At 38.3% G+C, this 17,727-nt stretch overlaps 1 protein-coding gene across 6 annotated transcripts in view; it reads left to right on the plus strand.

Moving 5' to 3' along the window:
* The window catches only part of TMTC2 (transmembrane O-mannosyltransferase targeting cadherins 2), a 234,089-nt gene that overhangs the window by 32,188 nt on the left and 184,174 nt on the right, over nt 1-17,727 (plus strand). The window contains exon 1 of one of the 6 annotated variants that reach the window (XM_064419626.1): nt 5,134-5,189. The exons of the other annotated variants lie outside the window; for them this stretch is intronic. The gene's annotated coding sequence lies outside the window, so the exon portion shown is untranslated. Of the gene's footprint in view, nt 1-5,133; nt 5,190-17,727 lie in introns of those variants that run through there. 6 annotated transcript variants of the gene reach the window in all.

Consider the following 17,727-nt stretch of genomic DNA (forward strand, 5'->3'; position numbering starts at 1 on the left):
AAATAATGTAAAGTTTTCTCTGTTAATGATGAGTGCATACAAGTAGTTAGGAAGAATGTAGTACAGTACTGTGTCTTCTGTTCTCTGCTCTTGCTGCTTTTTGATTTTTTTTTTCCTTCTGATTTTGTACTGGATAAGAAAGGATCTTAGCAACTTGATTTGTGTATACTTGGAACAAAGGAACTCTGTTAGAGTTTGTGAATAAAAGAAAGCACATTATCAGTATTGGTGGATGGTTAGCTAGTTTTCCACAACACACTGAGAACAGTGAAGAGAAGTAGCTATGATTAGTTATGTATTGTCATCTCCTTTGCTTTACACTAGGGAGATATGACCTTTAGTTTTGACTGGTGGCCTTTCACCTGCGCATAATGTTTTGGTCATGAAGTCTAATCCAGATCTAGGTCTTGGTCTTGATTTCTGTGTACTACTGTTCTAAATCAGTCCTTAAATTTCTTGAAAGAATGAAGCTGCTGCAAGAAGAGAGTGTGCTATTGTTAATGGTATTCCTCACCATTGCTTGGTGGCCCCTATCACTGTGTATGAGTGCAAAAATATGGCTTGTATTTGTCTGCAAAATCTGCAAGAGACTCTGCAAGTAGGCTGTCAGAAGCAGGTGTCTTCTGCTGCCTGTTACATTGAATATGTCTTCAGGAGAGGCACCAAAAACTGCTTGGAAGGGGACTGGGCTGTTTGGATCTGAGGTTTTCTTCATTTTGGAATTTACTTAGTTTCTTTTTCCGTCTGACTGGTGTGCAAAAGTCCAAACTGGGATTAGCTCTGAAGTGGGTGGTGAAGTCATTCTGTTTTCCCAGACTTTAGGAAGAGAAGGTTATGTTGACTTTACTCTCCTTAAAGTCTGTTCTCATCCATAGTCAGTGTATTCTCTGGGTTTCTGGCAAGGAGAACACCTTATGGAAGAGAATTCATTTTGCTGGTAACCTTTTTCAGGAAACCCTGAAAATGAGAGCCTTTGGCTATGTGTAAATATAGATCCCTGTACATTATGCTACCTGGGGTAATGTCTGAAAATTACTAGGGGGGCAAAATTTTTCTACTCCCTGAATCTCATTTTGATGATAATAGAAGGAGAATTACATTGAAGCAAAAAGAATGTAGACCTTTAAACCTTCAATTAATATTAAGAATTAATCAAAAGGAATGGTATTCTTCCAGTGCTTTCCTTCTGCCTCAGATCTTAAGATCTAAGCATTAGAGGCTGTGGGTTGTATGAAGACACAACTGTTGGCTTTTGTACCTTCATTTGATTCTCTTTCAGTTAGACAAACAAAATGAGAGCTGATCAAGTCTAATACTCCCTCTGAACTATTGCAAACATAGTTAAGAGACATCTCTGACTGTGCTGATATTTTGATAGTATGGAGGTGCTTACAATCTGATTAGCCTATGCTACATTTTTCTTCTCTCCTACTGGGATTAAAAGTCTGTGGCTAATAAAATGTTTTCTGACCTGGAATAGGAGGGTATAATATTTTATTTTTTGATAAACCTATAACTATGAGTGCTGATATGTGCTTATTTTTTTTTGAAAGGTATAGTAAACAATACAACTTCAGAGAAAATATGCATAGTAAATTTTATTCATCTCCTCTCTTTTTTTTTCATTAGAATATCTTACTCCATGAAGGAGTAAATTAAAAAAGTAGTGTGTGTAGCTACCATGCAGCTAATAAAATAAAATGCTTGTTTTGGAGCTTTCTCCAAAGAGCTTTCTGTTCAAAATTTATACTTAAAACATTGAATTAAAAATAGGATAATTGTTATTGTTTTTTGTGTATACATCTGGGTATTCTACTTTGCATCATCTTAGCACAGTAAATAAAGAAGGAACTGGAACATACCTGACTCTAAAAGTTTGCTAAAAATGTGTCTAAAAATTTTATAAAGACTTTATCTTCCCCCCCCACCCTTTATGATTTCCCAAATACTTTTTAATTCAGTGGTGCTTCCAGTTTTTTGGGTTGAGTTAAAGTGATTTCCTTTGAAGCTTGCAATTATAAAGGTCTGCCTACAACCATGGTTGAATTAGGAAGTTCTCAGAGTCAGGAGACTAGAGAGGAGAAATGCACAGCTGAAAGCATTTGAATTAATAGATTTTTAGCTTTTCATAACGATGAAACAGAAAAAAAGTCATGACATGTTCTTCCGTCCTGGTTATGCAGCTCAGATTCCTTAACAACAAAGGTTATCCTAGCGTAGCCAAGGTCTGCTCCTAAAGGAGCAGCTTTCTCAGCTGCAGGTGGGGATGGATGGATGGATGGATGGATGGATGGAGATACAGATGCAACTCAAGCTGGGAAGATGTTTGTCAGTCACTCTGTCATCCCTCCCCTCACTGCTGTCTGCCTCTTTGAAGTGCTGGCTCCAGATTTTGTCAGGAGTCCCATTTGGCTTCCATTCAAATCTGATCAAATAAAGATGAGGGAAAAATTTACATCTTTGCTATACCAGACATTGTCTTATGGGTATTTGTTTTTGGTGGCTGGCACACTGTATTTGTCAGGAAACTGTCTTTGAAGTGCTATATGCAGTCAGCACTTGACATCCTCAGTACAGTATAACCTGTAACTTCTGTAGCATCCCTCAAACTTCTTCAGGGAAGGGGGGAACAACTTCCATGTCTTGAGAAACAGGAGGTCCTTCCCAGCCCTAAATAAGTGTCATAGTCATTGTTTAAAACCCACACAATAGCTAGCACAGCCTTATGACAGTCCTAGAAGAGGGAGGTTGGCAATCACTGTAAGGTGAGTCTGGTTTTGTTCTGATATGAAAGAGATGGCAGCTTGTGGCCACCTGCGGTGATGTTGACTTTCTGTGGGTTAAGGAAGGCAGGATGAGAAGAGCTCTGGAAGAGGAGCCCTTTGTTCCCAGAGTTGTCTGGCATTTAAGGTTATGAAGACCACATCTACACCGGAGATGACAGCTAAGCAGGAACTGTGGCTTTTTTGTTGTTACATTGTTTTTGTAGCTGGAGGAGGAAGAGAGGTGGGATGTTTGTAAAAGGTGCTTTCCTCCTAGGGAGGATGTTTTTCCTGTTTGAACCTGTGACTCCAGCAGGAAGGAAATAGAGGCCATAGAACTTGGAGAGACACGTTTCACAAGTAGAAAGTTGCTAATATGCAATTGTCAGCTGGGCAATCTCCTAAAATGCAGTGCTTTTACCCTAATTGCTCCTTGTTCCCAGTGATCAGTAGTTGGGCTGTCAGCTTCTAAGTCATTGCAACTAGTTTGGTTCGTCCTTCTGCAGCCAAGATGTAGACATGGCTATGTCCTGTGGTATTTATTTGACTGCTTGGGTTTTTGACAAGGGAAGGCAATGTTTACTGAGAAGTTCAGAGGGATTATGTGAAATGTCATCTGCAGCCTATGCCTGGAAGGTGGAGGCAGGGATTATAGGATTTGCTGTGGGTGATGTGAACCTGCACATCTGCCTGGTTTCGCTATGGTGAAGATCAAAGGCTATTTCTGGATACGTTTTTAGGGGCTTTGTAGTGGTGGCCTTGCTTCAGTTCAGTAAGCATTGCCCGTGTAAAGGTTATGAAGGTCAATCATGTGACACTGGACTATATAAATGAAATACACACTTTTTTATATAATCACATTGTGCCTGGTCCACTGGTGCTCTACTCATCTAGAAGTCTTTGGTGGTGGTCTGGCAGCCTGTTCAGCTAAGAAAAACAAATCTTTCCCTGCTTTTTCATGATTCACACAGTTCACCATTTTCAGCTTGCTATTATCATAACAACAACAAAAAAATGGTTAATTCATGTACTTAATGTGTCTTTGAAAACGAATTTCTAAGCATTTTTTAGTCAACATTTATGGCTCTGGATTTCTAAAACAGTGTTTATTAGAAAATATTTTAATAGTCTTCCAGTTGTTCTTTACAGACATGTTTGGTTTTTCTTTTTTGAGGGCAGCTTTTAGCAGATCAGTGGTTTTTGAAAATCATCCCTCTATTTTGTGACTGAAATTACTTCATGTCCACCTTTCTGCTGTGTGTGAAATCAATGGTGTTGAGATGGAAGTCACTCTCTGGAAATGTGCTATTTCTTGTAAAGTCTTCTGAAGTGATAAAGTGGTCTAAAATATTTTGTTGAGGATTGTTTTCCTCATAAGTACAGGAAGTAGAAGCAGCATTCTTTTCAGTATTCACAGAACAGTATCAAAGAATTTCATGTGTGCTTAAAAAGCAAACATGCAGTAGAACAAAAAACATGAAACAAGGCTTTGATTTTTTTTTTTTTGTTGTTGTTTTTTTTCTTTCCCCTGGACTCTAATACTAACAGGCAGAAATAGAGCTCTCAGCATTATCTTGTAGGGCTTTACACCTGATAGGAAACCAGAGTGCATTTTGAAGGACAGAATTACTTTGTTGTCTTTGGAATGGTTACTAAGCCGGGTAACAGCATGACTGTTTACAGGGAATAATGCCTCCAGGCTTTAGGCAAAGGAGTGTGAAGGATGTGAGAATAACTGGCCCTGGGAGACACCAGAGAAAGCCAGAGCTTGTCGGATAGGCTTCAGCATCCCCAGGCATCTGATCCACTGTGAAACTGAGCAAAAATAATGGTACTTTGTAACTCAGGTAGCAAGAATTTAGGATCCAGTGTTGCTGCTTATTTCTTTCCTGAAGTGGTCTGTTGACATTTATGTTGTTCCTTTTGTGTGAAGATGTGATTCTCTGGGTCTGTGGGGAAGGCTGATAGTAAGATATGTATGTATGCTGTTTATCGTGTCTTTGGCTCTGACACCTTACATGTTTCTTATTTAACTCTTTGAGCTTTTTAAATGGAAATTTTTTCTGTGAATGAGTTTCAGAAATCGAGGTATATGATTGCATTAGCCTTATTAATGTTTGTTGTAATGTGACATGATTTTAGCAATGGGATTTGCAGCTCTGGGAAGTTTTTAGTGTGGATAGATAGAAGGTAGGACAATTGAGATAGTGGTGAAGGTAATCTCATCCCTAAGGAGTTACAGCTGTGCTAATTATCAAGCATTAAGAACAAGCCTGCTCTTAATAGGCCACAGCTGGATCCAGTTAAGAGGGGTATTATAAAAGAGCAGGTTGGCTGGTGGTGATGTGGGATGGAGTTTGTTGGCTGTGCTGAGAAGAAGAAAAAGTCAGTGCTGTGAGGAGCTGCCCATGAGAAACCACTGAGAAGGTATGGAACCTTTGTAATAAGATGGTAACATTTTAGTCCTGCAGTACTACTTGGAAAAAAAAGTGCCTAAAATGGTTAGCAAAATTATTTATATGCTCTGTAATCATCAGGCTGGAGTCAGGATTACTATTCTGTTAGTGAGCATCCTGCTTCTCCCACTCTGCCCTTCCAGCTCTCTTCCCACCTCTTTTGTCTCTCCTCTGACTGCATGTTTAGTATGTTTGGACAATAGTTCCAAAAGGAAAGAGTCTGTTCCCTGCTGACTCCTGGAAAGCCTTTGAAGCCAGAAGTTACATCAGTTTGCTGAAAGGTAAGAGATCATATTTCAAGGTTAAAAAAAAAAGGGAGGGGACTGGGTTTGAGTCTGAGTTCGGCTGAGATCTGGGAGGGGAGTGCTGGTAGCTGTGCAGTACAGTGTCCTTCCTCATGTTTCTTGGCATCATTATGCTAGACAGCCACTGGAAGGATGCTGGCTCTCTGAAAGGAGTACTTCTTGCATGAACCAAAGGAGTGAGACACAGTATTTTATTTAGCCCCCCATTTACATTTATTAAAAGTGTGAAGGAGGAATAGTTTATACAGACCTAGGGTAAATAACTTATTCTTGATTTTCAGTATGGCTCTGTCATTGAAGTTGATGTATGATAGGGCCTCTATCCCATCCTTGAGCTCTTTTGAAGTCCCTTGCACAAAATGAAAGCAGGAGAGAGCTCAGGTAAATATTCTGTAATAAAATTATTAACAAAGACCTCTTACTGAGAAAGTGTTCTTCTGTGTTTAGGGATGTGCCTGAGGTGATTCCACTACCCCCCTGTATTTCATATAATCTTAAGTGTTTGCATGTGTGGTGTCTCCTGGTTCTTCTGTGCCAGCTCTCAATAAGTGATGCCTCATTGATTTATGTGTGCAGGGAATCCTGCACAGGTAACACAATAGTTCCAGTGGGCATAACATTTAAAATACAGTGTTACAGACAGGTGACACTTATATGAGAATAATATTAATAATTAAAATGTTTCTTGAAACACAGATTTGAAATTGGTTTGAACTCACACTCAATTAAGACAACTATGATGAGAAACAATGTTTAGTTACATGACTTTGAAGTAGCAGCTATATACACACGCTACAAAAATATCTATGCTATTCCTTAAAAGTAAACCAAAAATCTCCTCCTAACCTACACGGAGAGTAAAAGGCAGATGCTTTGTAGCAGTGCAAGTCAAATAAAGGAGAGTATAGGGCTGGTTATGCTTTCAGCATGCTGTCAGTTCAGAGCCACATGAAAAGGGGAGTGTGTGGGAGTGGCCACAAATTTGTATTTTTGAGATGGAAAAAGTCACCTTTCTGCATTTGAGTGTGTAGGGATGTCGAATATAAACAATGGATTGCTAGTTAGTTGCTGATTAGAGGATCTGATTGTGACCTTGAGCTCTACTGCTGTCAATTAAGTTTGTTTTGAGGTGTGGCAGGCTTGAATTAGCACTTTTGTTAGTGAGGGAAACTTCTGGCTCAGTATTTTTTTAATGCAAAAATTTAGCCTGTGGGGGGGAAAAACTTCTCTAAATCCCCAGATGCTATTTTCTGGAAGTAGGTAATATACAGAGGAAAGACAGTTGTTCTTGGAGTATGTGCTGCAAAATGTTGTATGTCAAAAAAATGTTATGGATACCTAGTGTAAAAAAACAAAAAGAGGCAAGTATGCTGTTGCCTGCATTCTCTGCTAGAAAATATCAAACTGAAGCACTCTCAAAGCCCAAAAGGACTTTGAGTAAAATCATTAAAAAATATATTTTCACATAAATTCACAATGTAAGGCACGAAAGGAATGTTATGACATCCTGTGACCTCAATTATATTAGATGCTTTTATCTTTCAATCATTTATTCCTTTTGTAAATGTGTTGAATTACTGGACAAAAATATAGTCTAGGGCTTTGCAACATTTCTGCTGAAGTGCTTTGCAATTTTTTCAGTATTTGTTTTTAATGAAGGCCTGCAGTCTGTGCATCTGTGGCTCCTAGAAAGCTAAAGGCAGATATATTTACTTCTGTGCCTAATGCATAATTTCTGCAGTTGTGATCATTCCCATTCACTTTGTCTTTCTTTGTATAGTATGAAAAAAAGGTGAGTTGGTTTTCTTGAACATTTGTCTGTTAAAATCTATAGTCTCTGAGTTTTGAACAAGTTCTGCATCCCCACTAAAGAACATTGGAGTTTGGAGCAGGTGTGTTAAAAGAGCTTGAAGTGAGTCTAAGAGGTGGGCTGTGCTTATAAGGGTTCTTCTGCCATTCTGTCATCCAGAGGAAGGTGAAATTTTGGTCTAGAGAAAAGGACCATCTTGTGCCATTGGAAAAGTTGAAAATCCAAATTGTCTTTCCTCCACTTCTCTTGAAGTGCTCCTCAGTGTTCACTTCATCAGCTTTCTGAGGGGAGAGGGAGCAGAGGAGTCAGACTGCCTTATAAGTACAGCAAGTTTCTATTTAGTTGACATTTGAGTTGCTGTATTTGTAGCACAAGTAATAAATAACAATAAATGAAGCCAAACAATGCAAGATTTTACAGGCTGACTCTACAGGAGAATTAGTACATCAGATATCAAACCAATCACACATATCAGTTTATTAAAAAGCCTGATGAAATTTGCTGTTTGTTTATGGCCAAAACATAAATCCATAAAATCTGTTTTCCATAGTGAAGTGTAAGGCTGTAAAAGCAATACTTCTATGTAATGTTGCTTCTGCATATTTTGACTTTTTAAAATTTATTTTAACTTCAAACTGTTTCTAGATTTCTGTGATGATGCACGATGCAATAATCCTATTGAATCCTGGAAAGGAAAAATGCAGTAGAGTGGGAAGCTTAGTGGCCACTATCAGTGCTGCTCTGAGGGTTGCTCCCAAGTGGGCTCCAGCAAGTCACATACACGGTTGACCTGCATGAGCCCTTGTCAGTTTTGCTGCTGGAGGCAGAGCAGTGACTGTGTGATGGGGGCATCCACTCCCACCCTGGATGCTCTGGGAAGCTTCAGGATGTGCCCTGGCTGGGGTAGGGCATATGGGTGATGCCGGCCAGGAGACCTCCGGTCAGTATCCTCACTAGGGTGGTTTTTGGGAATAAGAGGAGATCTTTGAACATCTGGGAAAGTGGATGTGTGTTGAACTACACCAACTATGGGAGCAAATCAAAGCCTTGTGTTATCAATTGAACTATTTGCTATCTTATTTTCTTTTTCTTTTTTTTAAACTGTTTTTTTTAAGATCAGAACGCCTTTCTTTAAAAAATAAAGAGACTCTTAGTGATGAGATTCAGCATTGCTGCATAAGTGTGTGCTGCAACACCCTTACTGCATTGAGGGGCTTTTTGCTTGTTTTTTTGAGTAAACTACATTTCTCTGGTTGCTGACTAGCTTTCACTTTAATCGTACATGAATAAATGCACATCAAAAACTGGAATAAGAAAAAAACCTAGGGAAAATCTAAAGGACTACTGTTGAAGACGTGATATGTATGAAGTAGTGAGCCTCCTATAATGTTTTACAGTATAGTGAAATGTGCAAAGGTTTTTATTACAATGTATGTTTTTAGTTCTTTACAACGCAGGTTGTCAAAGATGCTCAGCTTATATTGCCTCTCAGCTCTCTAGTCTGAAACAAGTCTGTTAAAATCAATTACACGATTAGGTGAGAATCAGAATATCTCTTTTAGCAGGGCTTTCAGCCAGAAGCAGCCTCTGAGTAGAATCTGTGCTTGATACTTCATGTTTCATGAAAAAAATGTTGAATGAGAGAATATAGATCTTTCAAAATGTGGAAACAGCACTTACAACTGTCACGTACTCTAATGTCTTATTCTTCCAAATGTCCAAAATCATTTACATCTAAGGGATGCAAATGTTGCTTTTGTACAGTGAACAGAACCAAAAAGTGGCTAGAAACATTTGTTTCAGAAAGACATGGTAAATCCTTTTAGTCTGATTTACTGAATAAATTTTGCTGCAGCAGAACACTTCAGTATTGCAAAGCTAATATTCTTAGTGTTATGAGCAAAATCTAACTTCTAGCATGAATAATGATGTTTGTTGTGATGTGTTGAGATTTCAGAAAATCCCTGATATGGCGCACTGTCTCTATGAAATCCCAAGTTAGTCCACTGGTACGTACACATGTGATTTCCAGATAAGTAAACTGACTGCTTTATTATCTTGTCAGATTGTTGTGTTCTGTAAAGCTGGCAGAATTGCTATCTGACACTTGCTAAAAAGAATTTTTAAAGGATTTTTCCAGTTCTCCTTTTTATCTTATTTTTCTCCTGAGCCAGTATCCTAAATGATGATTTTAGGTCCTCCTTGATGGTGATAAATCTGTAATTTTCATACTGAATCCCATCATCCTGAGCTCAACCATTTGCAAAACACTGCTCTACAACACCTAAGTACCATTCTTGTGATCTCATGCAATACTATCCTGTTTTATTTAATTTCATCAGGATTGATTTTTGAGGAAGCAGATGGCTTAGTCTTCTCTAAGAGTCTATAAGGAAATGCCTTGCCAGAAATACTTTGTGTTTCATGATATTTAAGTTGGCTGTGATTTAAGGGTTTGTAAGAGCGTATTCAAGCTTTTTTTTGTGCAGTTCATCAGTAGGGTTTCATTGCTGATCCTCAGACTCGTAAATGGAGACCACAATTCTGTTGCCAGATGCCTTTCAGAGCAAAGCCTGTTTGGCCGACAGGACGCTGGTTCCGTGCGTGCCGTTGCTTAGGCTGCTCAGGCAGGCTCTTCAAAAGCTTAATCCTCTGTCTGTTTGGAGGATCTGGATGTATCTAGTGCAGCTAATATGAACTGAAATAAAACAGCACAAAAAAGACATTTTCTTTTGTTTTTCCTACACAATAGATAAATCCAACATGCTATTTTAACAGCCCAAATCATTATTTTTAAAAAACATCAAGAAATATTAAGATTAAAGAGTATTATAAGACTTTTGGACCTTTAACTATCATGACATATTAGGTAGTGATTAAGTATATAATTATTTAGTATGAAAATTCACTTTTCATTACTTTTTTCCAATGTATATGTTCAGTGTTAATTTTTCTTTTGTTATAAAACAGTGAATGATGCTTTGAATTACATTTTTTCTTTTTTTTTTTTATTTTAGCTTTTATCACACTACTTTCAGTTAAATATTGTTGCAGTATCTTGGATATTATTGTATTGTGTTCTTGAGACGGGTAAGGCCAAACAGGATAGTGTTCCATATGAGGAAAAGTGCAGCCAGAAGGGAAAGGTAAGCAGTGGCTCCCCTTTAGCCAGTGCCTGAGAGCTTGCATTTGGGGAATTGCACGCAGTATGGGGCTTCCCAGTGTAAGAGAAGAGTTTGTGAAGAGGATCAAGTCCAGCAGATGAATGTTGAGGTGGTTTGAGGGTAAAGATGTAAGTGTAGGGGTGGGGCTGATGAAATTTGATTGGCTCAAGTTGAAGATGAGAGGACTAAGGGGGATTTGACTGCTGACTTCAGCTCTCTAAAGGAGGGCATTTAGAGGAGATAGATCTTGGACACATTTAGTGGAAATGGCAGGCAACAGTCACATGTTGTTGAAGGAAATTTCTGATTAGGTAAAAGGCAAATAAGTATCCACAGTGTATGTAGCTAAGCACTGGAAGAGGTTTCTCAGCTTTCTTTGCTCTTGGAGCCCTTAAGCAGCCTAGACTGATCAAGATAATGGAGCAAACTGATCTTTCTTCCAAATTAGCCTTGTCCAATGGCTTCGACGAGATGGCCTCCAAACATCTCTCCCCACCTAGAGTATATGCTGATTCAGTGAATATTCCTATGAATGATGGACTTTTTAAAGTTCTTGTTGCCTTATACGCACTGAATAACTAAGAGAAATGATAACAGCTTTCCCTCTAATGTCTACTTACCAAGGGAGGTATTTGAAGTTAAGGGACTAGACGTAATTAATTTTGCTTACCATTGTCCCTCCAGATTTGTTTGTGGAGCTAAGAGAGATCACACTTTCATTTTACTGTTTGACTGGAAAATAAGCTCTCCTGTTTTTACAACTCCCTGGAGGTTCATCAGTTTTGAATAAACTAGTAACTGAATGGAGCTATTTGCATGAGCCAAGATAAAAAAAAACAGTAGAGCCTTGCTGTATTCATAAAACATGCTATAGCTGTCAAAGCTGGTTTCTCCCTTTAAGGAAGTACACATGTGCTTAGACAAACATGTTATGTGAGGTTTTTAATAGAAGCTCACCATAAAGTTTTCACTCTTGTGTTGTCATGCAGTCAGATTGTTCTCGAGAGTGTTAGTACATTTTTGCATGCATAAAAATTCATCTGTCTTGGTCATCTCTCTTTGCCAGGCAGACCAGGTATATTATGTATGTGGAATAGAAGGGTGAGGAGTATGTGTGTGAAAAGGACCTTTTAGGGGAAAGGGATCTTAAAAATACAGGAATTTTGTTTTGAGAATTTCTAGCAGCTAGTATAGTGTAGCCTTTAAACTTGGCTGTTTGACTGGATTTTATTGTTACATTTTCCCTCTGTGCTGCTTGTTCCTTTTGAATTGAATATTTGCTGAGACAGAGGGAAAGTTTTAAATTGGTGCTGTGAGCAAACTTGCCTGAGCAAAGTTGTGCCTCAGCAACACAGTAATTTTGTTTTTCGGTTGACTGTGAACTAAATGTTGGGAAAGAAAAGTCATTGGACAGCACTGTTCATCATTGCATTCCCTTCAAAAAAAACAGTAGGGCTGATCATAAGTTCAAATTAACTGTCTGTGATTGGGATTGTTTTCACGTGTCCCAGATCTTAGCTTTTCAAAGCAACTCCCTGGCAGGACTGTAGAATATTAAGGACTTGCTTGAGTGTATGTGGAGTGGAGCAAGGGATAGGATTGGGGAAAAAATGCTCATGAATTGTTTTAGTATCTTTTCCATTCCCCATTTTTTTTTTCTATTTTGTGTCTTAGCTGGCCATCCTGTTGGTCTCTCTTACTGACCTAAACCAGGGCTTATATTTTTTTAACCTAAACCAGGGGTTGTGTTCTTTCATTTCCATCTTCCAAGTTCTTCCTCCTTCTGAATTACTGTCATTGTATGACTGTATGTGTAGCTCAAATTATACATTATAGTCCAAATATCCTTTCCCCATTACATGCAGTTTCTCTGGGTGGTGAAATTAGGAGATGTGTGTTGGAGAAACAGTTCCATAGAAATGGGTATTAATTGGTTGCTGTTTCTTCCTTATTCAGTTTACACCATGTGTGTTTCAGGGATAGTCGGGGGTGTGGAGATGCTGGTGAAAACAGCACTGCTCCCTGTGTTCATGGACTATGAGAGGTCTTTAAAAGCATTGGTGTGTACCTAGAAATGTAATAATGATAGAATTCTGTTTTCTGTCTTAACATGGGCTGGGAACACTGGGAAATACCATAAAACCTCATCTCATTTTGTTGTAGTCAGAGGCTATTGCCATATAAACACTCTTCAGCTACCCTGCTTGATTCAGAGGGGAAAAAACCCAGTCAAAAACCCCAGCAAAACAAAACCTCAAGCAACCAAACAAAGCAACCCCACCAAGCCCTCTAGAAACTGCAGACAGAAAGCCTGACACCAAACTTCTTCATAGTGGTATTGTGAGTGTCCTGAGGGCTCAGTCTGGAGAGAAGAGTGTATAGCAAGAAGGGTTTGGCTATGTATTGATGTGTGGTCACGCCTGCCAGCCTTGTGTGTCTGTTTCTGCAGCACATTTTGCCCTCTGGTCATGTTCAATGATTTGTTCAATGCTCTTGGTTGTAGATGCTCTTTTTACTATTAAAAGGTAAAGCTTAACTGTGGATGAAACATGTTAAGGAGAAAACAGACCAGTGATCTCACCCAGCATTGCTTCAGCAAAATGGTACACAGTGTTCTTTTGTCTCAGACAAAATGTCCTTTCTATTTCCTCTTAATGTAATTAGGAATGGAGTTCTGTTTTGTTTTATCTGCCTCTGAAATATATTCATGGTATCAGCATTTTTTCTTGTGCAGAAAAATAAAACTCTTTCCAGCGACAGATCAGACCACAAACTTAGGAACAATGCAGTTAGGTTATACACATAGAACTGATGTAATGGGTAATGGTATTGTTCTATCTGATAGCTTCACAGCAAAATAGGAATAATCACAACCACAATTACGTATTTCAGATGCTCCAATTTATGTTTTTTGCAAGTGAAATCAAGCAGATCCTCTCCTGTAGCAAGAAAGGCATTAGACTGAAAGAAGGTATGTATTATTGGCCTTTGCAGGTGTCTCTAGCTTATGAATAATGTTAGATTCATTGGTCTTCCTCCTGGCTTTAGGGCTCAGGAGTGGTGGCAGGCACAGCTTTGGTGCTGTGAGATTTGTCTCTAGCTCTGCTGTAGACTTCCTGCAGTGGTGAGGGGGGTGGGGATGATGTTGTAGCTGAAGGTCAACCGAGAAAGATGCAATCTGCTGGAATTGTTAGCTTATTTGAAAAGCATTTTTATCCCATAATGACTAAAATGATGGCACCAGATGCAGAGTAGTGGTTTTGAAATGATTTGTATTGATCATCTTTGCTGGTGTCCTATTTTACTACCTAATAAGTACTGCTGAGCGTTTTTGTCCTAAGCTGATGATAAGATACAAGGATTGTCAATACCTTTCATTATCATTATTTTGAATTTGCATATTAACACACACACCATAATTACCCTGTTCTTTACGGCTGTTTGTACAAGGGGAGAGGAAATTAGAAAAAAAAATCTTCATTTTTCATTTTGGTGTTTAAGTCTGAACAATAGAATGGAGGGAGTAACATAATCATTAGGAAAGGCTATTGATAGCAGTCTTAGAAACTTAGCATTTTTTTCCTTTGTTTTAACATGTGACCTTTTCATCTCTTTGATCCCTTAAGCTGTGTACTGCATAACCTTGGATTAGTAGAAACAAGAAATGCTGTACATCATCTAATGACATATTTCTTCTGGCTATATCAAAAGAAGGTTAGATAAGATCTGTTGTAGAAAATCAGCGTAGTCTACAGGAGTGAAGGTTTGTAGCCAAGGATATTGTGACTTCCTTTCGCAAAGAAGGATAAAACTGAAACAGTCTGCCGTGCTGGTTTATCTTAAAATGCTTAGGGAAGCCTTGAACATACTTGAAATCATGTTAATTGTGTAAGAGTAGAGCTCATGTGTTCTCCTTTCCTATGTGCCGACACTGGAAATACTAATGAGAAGTTACTGAGGGTTGATATGACTTGTATCCCATTCTACATTATTAAGAAGCTGCTTTTAATTCACTTGGTTTTGATAGTGTGGTGTTCAAAATTCTTCTTGGGTGAAGATGGTGAAGTATTTTTTCTTGCAACTGAAATAGTGGTAATATATTACTTTTCAATGTGTATTGCTGTTATATAGCCCTGAAGGTAAGTAGTTTTCATTGTATCTTGTAACCAAAATGGATGGCAAATCTGGCTTTGTTCCAGCACCATCTGTAAAGTGGGAATAATGTTTTTATGGTTTGGAGATGGTGCAAAACTGGCAAAATAAGTTAAATGTTGTCATTAGTTTTTAACCATGCATAGTGCTCCTCTCCTCCTTGTTAATAAAATTGATATTTGCTTCTATCAGGAAGAAAAATAACTAGTGTGAGAAGGAATCTTTAAATAAAATTAATTCTCTCTTTAAAGGTTAAAAACAATGCTGTAGTCTTGCAGAACAGAAATGTGTAGGCATTGTGCAGAAACATTTGGGATGCAATGAATTATTTAAAATGCTTTGTACAGGGGGAGACAAGCCAGTCTCATTTTATGTAGAAATTCCAAGGTGCTTCAGGTTGGAGTTGGAGTTACTGTGTATAGATACAGTAAAGGTAGGGGCTGGCTTTGATGCCAGGCTGCATCTTCTGTCCTCTACTTGCAGCTCTTTCCTCCTGCTCCTGGCACAGGGAGAAGTGACACCTGCATTGAGTGATAGCCCGAGGATTGGTGCAGTGTGCTGAAGTGCCCTGCAGTGAAAGGTTTCTCCTTTTGACAGTTTGCATCAGTCACAGGTTGGCCAATATTATTGAATGAAACAAATCTATGGTGTTCTTCACATTTAATTGATGGCTTTTAAGAAATCTGTGCAAAAGCACGTATTTGAGGTATACCATGTTGTGAGTGATATTCACAGGGCTGCTCAGTTGTTTCATTCACAGTGTGAGCTTGATGAAGTACAGAGGAAATACCAGTGTAATAAAGTACTTATTGGCCAACAGAATTAAGGGTGTGTGAGTATTTCCCATTATTATAACTGAAAGTAACAGCTACATTCTTTCTCATATGAGAGAATGTGTAGTGATTATAGTGAGATGATGTTACAAATGTTAAACTTCTGTGCATAAAGTTATTTGACAGCTGATCTGGTCCGAATCAGCATTTTCTTTCCTTTAATCTCAGTGTACCAAAGGGATTCTGCTCACCTCTTCCTACCTACTATTACTAAATGTCTTATCAGAGATCAGTCTTTGCATCTATTAGGAAGAAAAATAGTCAGTGTGAAAAGGAATTTTCCTATAACTGGACCCTTAGACTAGGAAGAGACAGAATAGCTTTTACATAAGAGAAGTATCCTTCAGGATATAGAGGAGGGGGAAAACTGACACAGGGAAATTGTTCAACCTAGAATTTTTGTAACTAATGTTTCAGAGGTAGACAGGGTAACAGTACAGGAATCCAGTTTGAAAGTGCTTTTGCAAGGCTTCTCGTGGGAGAAGTGAGGATGGACTGCTATTTTTGCTCTGGCATTTTAGCAAGTACAAATCTTTAGCTTTGGCATTTCTTATCTTGAAAATCTATTCTTAGTTTAAACCTAAATAGCAAAACTCACATACATGCACTGAAGTATTGGCTGTATCTGACATTGAATGAAAGCACCTACAGTAACAATGGATTTTAAATAAATAAAATATTTAGGATTTTTTTTACTTGGCATCAGAGCTCCAGTTATCTCAGAGTAATACCTTTTCATCCCTATTCCTTGTGGAGGAAAATGTTTCTGATTCATTGCTGAAGTGGAAGCTCTCAGTAGCCAAACTGCAATCCAGATATCTGGGCTGTGAGATCAGAATTTTTAATGAATTTTTTTGTTTACTTCAGGCAACTGAATAAAGATGTGAGAATTGTTTAAAATTTAGCCTTTCATAGAACTCATCTCAAACCATGTTATGAAGTTCCTTTGGAGTCCAGTGTACTTGTTTGAAGTAGAAGCTAATCACATTGGTTGTGAATATGAATGGTGTTCTGAATATGAATGGTGTTCTCAATCTCCAAGCTGGATCACTGGGAAGAAGACATGAAAATACAGTTAAGACTGTCTACATTTAAAGGAAATTTCCACTGATAGTAATTCAAATGGTGCAAATGGTTGAAGTGGTTAGTTGCTAGTTGTTTAGAGCCAGTTCTTCATCTCTTTTGGCTGGTCAAGGAGCCTACAGCTGCTCAATGTGTCTAAGAATGGAATGAAAATTATTGAATTAAAATGCATATAGCAAGAAAGGAATTCAAGACAGCTAATAGTAATCAATCTCTAAAAAGATGTCTGTAAACAGAAAAGACTTAAAAATGGGTTTCTTGTGAGAAATGGGATTAGTGAGATCATCCAGTTTCATGAAAAATGTAATTGGTACCTCCTAGATCATCAAGTTGGTACCTCTACAGCATTTCACATGATACAAACAGAACAAAACTTTTGGTATGTAGTTATTTTACGGAAAAAAAAAAGAGTGAATAAAGCTTTTTAATGTACTCCCTTTTTTTCAGTTCATTCTCTAGTTCTGAAAGCCTTTCCTCTTTCAAATGAGCATGGAATCACAATTTGATCATATCCTTTCCAAGATTCTACTGTTTAAACAGATGGAGGGAAAAAAAGAAACAGCAAATAGAGCTCTTTGCAGCAGATGACTCCAGCCGGTGTGTTTAGAGGAAGTTTAGCTGCCAGAGAGCTTTTCTGTTCCTTAGTGATTCATTGTAGACCAGCCCTGCCTGAAGCACTCATGGTGATTACTGGGTTTCGTTTCTGGGACTTACAGGTTTCAAGTTTTTCTGTGTACCCTTGTAACCCTGACATGGATTCTGTGACTGCAGTATCATAAAAGATTGGTATTGTGCTGATAATCTGGAGGGCATGGAGATATTTGATGTGGATGAGACTGAATCAATCAAGCAGTTTTAGAGAGTGGTCAGGCTATTTCAGATTACAAATATCTACTTTCATAAAACTGAAGAAGTGGGATGTAAGCTGTAGATATTTGTAGTATTATATTCAGAGGTTATATTTAAGTATGTGGTCACTTCAAGGCTAGGCAGAAATTCCTGGTTACCTTCTTGTGTGATCATTTGTCTTACTGGAGCTGACCCTTCATTGATCTTCAGCTAGTGTGGTTGATACTTGTCATTGTGGAGAATGCCTGCTCAGAGCTAGTTTAGGAGCTTTGCTTTAAAGTGTGGTGTAGATGTTTTTGCCTTTGGAGCTGTG

This window comes from Passer domesticus, chromosome 5 (genome assembly GCF_036417665.1).
Source record: "Passer domesticus isolate bPasDom1 chromosome 5, bPasDom1.hap1, whole genome shotgun sequence".
Lineage (NCBI taxonomy): Eukaryota > Metazoa > Chordata > Aves > Passeriformes > Passeridae > Passer > Passer domesticus.